The following is a 6,381-nucleotide window of genomic DNA, read 5'->3' as shown; positions in this document are numbered from 1 at the left end:
CGGGAGGATGAGCTGAAACTTGCTTGAACGGCGGCGCCCACCCGCGCTCACTGCGGGCTCTTCCCGCCAGCCCCCATACTGAGCTTCCAAATTTGGAAGAGGCCCCTGGGATCCCGCGTGACCCGCGGGATGGGGAGCGGCGGGGCCCTCGCACCTCCCGAAAGGAAGGGACGGAGGGGTGCAGCCCCCATCCCCTGTCCCGGAGGGTGGCTGCTGTTGGTGGTGGTGCGCGGAGCAGTGGAAGCCCTGGGCTTTGGGGCAGGGAACAAATGCGCCAACTTTCTGTCTCGAAAGGGGGCAGGAAGAAACCTAAACGTTTCGAGGAGAGGCGCCGTCCCCTCCTGGGACTTGTCCAGCCCTAGCGGCACTCAGGCCTCGGTTTCTCCCCCTGACTGCGTTTTCACACCCGCAGAGCGCCTCCACTGGTGCTCACAGCCTCACCAGCAAAATGGCTTCTGTGGAGGGACTGAGGGTCCTGGGGACTCCTGGGGAGCTCTGGCTGGCGTTTGTCACTGGTTCGGCTTGCCACACTGGACCTGGGCCCGATTGATACTCTTGTTGTTTGGTAGGGCACCTAATAGAAAAGTGACCATATTTTGTGGAAGCACGTAGGTCCCCACCTTGTGCAATTCCACACACGTGTCCAGGCACACTCAGCTGCAGAAGCAGAAAACGCAGTTGCAAATTTCCTCCCATTTTTCACTCGTCCTCTCTTCTCCAGATCGCTCTCCCTTCCTTCTCGCACATAACCTCAGGCTGTGGCCCTTTCCCCAGCACCCTACTTGAGACCGCCAGCCCTGTGGCCCTATCTCCTTGGCCCTCTCCAAGGCTTCTCCTCGTGAGGCCGGTCTAGGGATCAGAAAAGCCTCCCAGGGCCTGGACTCCTGGGCCTCCCTCCTTAAGTCTTTCTCTGCCCTCCTGTTTCCTACAGGCTACTCACTGCATACAAAGTCTGCAGTGTGGTTCACCCAACAGACGAAGAGAAGGAATCAGGCTGTAAACTTACACTGCCCCTTTCAGATTGCTAGCATCATGGCCTAGCCTTAATCACCTTTTAAAAGAACTTCCACACAATCCTTGATCTCTCCTAGCCAGACAGCCAGTAAACAGTTGTGACCTGGTGGGAGGAGAGAAGCAGAGATCTCAGCATTGACTTGCATTCCAGGCCCCAGAGTCTGATCTATGCAGACTTTCCAACTGATTAATACCCCCTCCCCAATATCTTTCTTTTGAGGAATGCTGAATCATTCTTCACTAATCCTATGACATCTTTGATATTGGTATTTTGCTTTCCCGAAACTCACTGGTACATTCATTTTGGCTTTTTGGCAAATTACACTGAACAAAGGTGTCCTTGTAAAAAATATTTTCAAAATCTACTTCAAGAGCCCTGAGATCCTACAAATGACCAGATATGTGTAAAAGATTCTCCCCCCCCCCTCAAAAAAAGATTCTCTCTCATACCTCTTCTCTACCCTCTAAATAATTAAAAATGGTATTATTCTGTTTAGAGAGACCACAGAACAGAAATAGCCCTGTTTTATCAAGCCCATCTGGAGAGATGAACATGCCTGCAATCATTGGGAGAAAGGTCAGTTCTTCTGATCTTATTACAGACCTTTCCCAAAGAGCTTATTTTAAAGGTGCCGAATCAATTAGTCTCCGTTGGCATGAGATTAATGCTGGGAAGGACGCAGTTGAAGATGTATTTAACGTGGTCTTGCATAGATATTTTGAAGAAAAGGGAGGAGAGAAAGCCACTGGGATGCCTGCCTAATGTTTTGTGCTTATTAAAAAAACAAACAAAAGCCTGGCCTATGTCAGAAACCCCCTCCCAAAAGGTTGAACTCAGTCTGTATTGTAGCTTCCCAACTGTAAAAAGTTCTGTCTTTGACGACCTGAAAACAAGGGTGGAAAGGCCAAGTTGGGAGTGGGCTGTACTGCTTGCTCTTACCTGTTCATATAGTTGGACAACGGATCCAGCAGACTCCTGTACTCACTATAACTCTGGTAGCCTGGGCATTTCTTCTTTGTCACCTTTGGGTCGAAACACTCAGAGATAAGTGCTTTACTTTAGAAGCGGTTTAGTTTTCTATCACAAACTGGCCATTTAAAGCACGGGTTTTGGAAAACAGAGATAAGGGAAGTACTTCCCCTTTCTGCTTGGGCCCCAAGTTAGAGCCCCCCCCCCCCCCAGTAGCAAGTGTTGACCTTTGGATGCAAAACAAGCTTTTTGTAGGAGGAAACGTAACAATCATTCATAGCACATCAGTGAAAGGGGTAGGGGGGGGTGCAAATTTTACTTTTTGTAAAAATCAAGTCTTAGCCAGATAAATGCATTTGTACAAAAAAGAAAATGGAGAAGTTTATGTTATAAAACGCATTTTAAATGCCAGACTTGAGTGAAGACTGACTGCAAGGCTCTTCTTCCAAGAGAAAATGGGTTGGGTTTGGATGAAAAGTTTTGGTTTTAAAAGGAGTTTGACGCTTATTAAAGTACCCTGACAAGACAATCAACTATATTATCATTTTTCTTAATAATTACCTGTCAGAACACAGATTTCTTTTATTACAGGATTAGCCCATCAGAAGTAGATTTGAATTGGACATTCATTGATTAAGGGCTGCTCAAGTATGTTTAAGTTTTTAAAATCTTCACTGCCTATAAAATAAACTATTGGGAAAGTACTGGCTCACAAAGCCAGCAGATCTGTTGGTAACTATTGTCATGCTTCACTTGTACCTACCTATCAGAAAGTTGATCTAAATAATAACCCTAACCTTTCTTTCTAAACTGTCAGTGGAAAGACATGTTTATTACAGTGTCCTCCATCAGTCTCCATCAGTAAGGAGAAAGGGGATTTAAGTAAAGTTTAGATGAAAAAGAATGAGCATAGTCCACCACTGATACAAACCACATGGAGCAATAAATAATTATGCCCTCTGTTACACTATGTATATTTTATTTACCCATTTCAGAAGTGGATAATAAACCTAGCCCATCTATGGGAGGAGTTAATAAGGTATTTCAAATGCATGATCTAACAAAACTCCAGGATAGTTCTATGTTTTATTGTTAACCGTTTGCATGAAATCTTCTGAAGCTGAAAAGAAAAAGGAAAGGGCTTTTGTGTTAGTTGATCCTTGGCTAGTCTAGGGCTAAGGCTGGTGTGAAAGGGACAAGGAGGTCACTTGAAATCTCCTTTTATCTGCTCTTATTTTCTCTCTGGATCAGCAACTTTGAATAGATATCTTCTAATCGCTCTTAATGGAAAGAAACTATGGGAGCAACGAAACTGCCTTTAGCAGTGGATACATGTGTGGACAGCTAGCTAAGTTTGCATATGACTACATCTTTACACACATGTGCTTAGAGTTTTGTGGGGTGCATGTTGTAAATGTTTCCCACACATTTGGTGGGTTATTGATTGGGTGGGTTCTATTTGCCCTTATACTTAAGTATGCATGCACACCCACATTAGGATTCTCTATCAGGTCTAGGTGATAATTGCAGCTGGTTCTCCCTTCAGCTTTTTCTTGCCCTCACTCTCTGGGATGTCATATTTAAGTCCTGGAAAAAAAGCAAATAATTGAGAACACGATGGACAGTTTTTTTTTTAGTGAAGACATCTTATTTCAACTGGGAGCCACACTGACGGGAGGATTTCTCTTCAAGGGCAGAGATTGTGTGACAGGTGGGAGGTGATGGGGTAAGATGAGACTATTACTTTCAATCTCTCCCCCATATTTTTTCTTTTTGGTCTTTATTGGAATCAAATTGGTTAAAACACAATAAGTAAGTGGCAAACAAGAGGCTGACCTTACACAATTTAAGTTTTTTTTGTGTGTGTGTATGTGTGCTATAGGTTTGTATCTCCAAATCGTTGAAGTTGAGCAGTTGATTACAATTGGTTTTGAAATTGGAATTATTTTAGTAATTCTATGCTGACTGAAATACCACCTAAGTTGTCTTCTTTAGGTGGTGTTGTGTTTGCTTCAAAAAGGAGAAACAGCCCTCAGGTTGTTAAGTATGAATGGCTCTCCAGAAAAAGGACATTAGATTTCTAAGACTGAAAGCACTTGGCTTTACCTCCTAAGAAGTCTCTCCCCGCCCCCAAACCCCATGTTCTTCTAACTAAAATTCGAATTGCTCCCAGAGCCTGGGACACTTAGCTGTAAATTCTTTTAAGGGAATACTCGGTTACCAGGGCTACAAGTTCCCATCTCAACCTGCCAGCCTTCCGGCCCCCTGCTGCAGATCGCAGAGACCCTTGGCTGTCTGGGCTGGGACCTTGAGCCCCCTCCGCTCCTACCCTCAGCCTATCAGAAATCACAGTGACAACGTTCGAGGTTGGGTGGGAGAGGATTAATCCCTCTTTAACTTCTCTCCCTCCCTCCCTCCTTTCTGAACACCAACAGATCATTTCCCAGGTTTCCTGGGGAATACGAGTGTAGGAGCCACCCTGTCCAATAAAGATTAAATTAAGTAGAAGAATCCCAGCCACTGGATATTTGGAAGCTCCGGAGGGGCATCAAACCAACATTTAACACATTTTTTTCCACTCACTGGCGCAAATTGTGGACCTATTGGGCTTAACTTTAGACAAGAAAGAAAACAAAAAAAAGATGAGGAAAGAAGGGGAAAGGGAAAAATGAAAAAGAAAAAAAGTCACAGAGCAGCTCCAGTTTCAAGGGGAGAAGTGACCTTGTACTCAGAGAGGGGATGAAGGCAAAGCAGGGCTTCCTGACCTGTCTGGTCTTTTCTTTCTACTCCAAGAATTGGAGGCTCCCTCTCCCAGCTGAGGGCTTGGAATTGGGCAGTTTGGGCTGGTTTTTGAATCTGTGTTTATCCGTTAGGGATGGAGATACACGTGGCCTAGGGTCAGAACTGGGTGCCTAGGAGGTGCACTCAGAACCCAGTCAGCTCTTCTATGCTGACTTTCCTTTTTATAAACTAAGGTTTTGGTTGCGGGAACTGAAGAGTTTCCTCTAGTTACTGCCCAGCAGGAGAAACAATGGCTTTCTCTGTCAGCTGGTTCAGCGCACTGGCCACTGACCTTGAAGCTGAGGCCGGGCCAGGCACTTCCTCCCCTGGGAACCGGCCCAGCCCCTGAATATTGGCCTCTGGCTGCCACCGGCTCCTCTAGTCCCAGGGCGCAGTCCGGAGGGGCAAAAGGCAAGTCCCTTTGTGGCAATGGCTTCTCTGTGCAAATACAACACTGAATAAATTAACCTCAAACCAGCTAGTTGGGGTGTAGTAGTTTAGCAGGACTAATTGCAGACAATGGAGCTGAAATGACTTTTCCAATTAGCTGCTGGTTGGAGTTTAGTTGGAGGAACTGTCAGCTCCAACGATGGGTAATTGCTTTATTGCTCACAAAACTATCATCTATTTAGAACATATGTGCTAATTACTCTGGATGGGCCTCGAAAAAGAGACCATAAATCTAATAGCACTTAAAAAAGTCTATGGTGCTTGTAAGCAACCCCAGGCCCTCGCATATTCTCTTCTGCCCAGGTTGGCGTGATGGATGGCTGTCTTTCAGAAAGGAGACGGCTTGGACTGGAGGCACTGCCGGGGATGCTCTGGTCACCTCGCGGGTGCAGGAGAGAGCGACCAGCGCACGCTGTGCCCGGGCGATAAATCACTGTCATCAAAACCAGTCTCCTCTTTAGCCATGCACCCCCCCCCCATTTTTGCCAAAGATGACTTCAGAAATCTTTTAATTGGATTGTGCTAGGAAATTAATCTCCTTTAGCCTTGGCTAAATTTGTGGCCACTGTCGGGAGGAAAGCGGCAGACGCTCTCGGCACATGTGCGTAGAGACGCAGTCCTCCACAAACTCAGCTGGCTGTCCACACACATGCGCCCACTTGCACAGTGACTGCCGCGAGGTCACGTCCTCCTGCTCCGCTCCCCTCAGCCCCCCAGGGTTCCCAGCCGCGTGCGGCCCCGTCCCACGTCCCCAGGAGTGACTAGGGTGAGAGAGAGGGGAAGGACACATCTGGGCGAAAGGCCGCGGCGGTCCCGGGAATCCCCTTTGTGTAAAAGCCACGCTTCTGTCCCGGATTGCCTAGCTCTAAGTCCAGCAGACCCACGGCGCCCGGCCTTCCTTCCCAGGGGGTTCTGGGGCCGGTACCGGGGAAGAAGGCGGCTAGAGCGACTGGAAGAGGAAGGAGGGTGTGTCGGCGGCGGCAGCCAGATTAACTCTCAACTGTGCCCTCTCCCTCCCCCACCCCCGCCCCTTTCTGGGCGAAAGCGCCCGGCTCGCCGCCGGCGGTCTCCCCAGCACAACTTTGGAGACACTTCCCCTGGACAGGCGCTGCGCTGGAGGTCTGAGAGCGGGGCCCTCCCCGCTCCCCCCTGTCCCGGGAGCAGGA

General features: G+C 47.7%; 1 long non-coding RNA gene across 1 annotated transcript in view; it reads left to right on the top strand.

Moving 5' to 3' along the window:
- The first annotated feature begins 1,325 nt into the window (after positions 1–1,325).
- The window catches only part of LOC102253206, a 123,673-nt gene continuing 118,617 nt past the window's right edge, over positions 1,326–6,381 (top strand). Inside the window, exon 1 of the long non-coding RNA XR_001363152.1 lies at positions 1,326–1,591. This is a non-coding gene — a long non-coding RNA (uncharacterized LOC102253206). The remainder of the gene's footprint in view (positions 1,592–6,381) is intronic.

Source organism: Myotis brandtii, unplaced genomic scaffold (assembly GCF_000412655.1).
Source record: "Myotis brandtii unplaced genomic scaffold, ASM41265v1 scaffold344, whole genome shotgun sequence".
In the NCBI taxonomy this organism is placed as follows: domain Eukaryota; kingdom Metazoa; phylum Chordata; class Mammalia; order Chiroptera; family Vespertilionidae; genus Myotis; species Myotis brandtii.
This window is presented reverse-complemented; position numbering and strand designations above follow the sequence as displayed.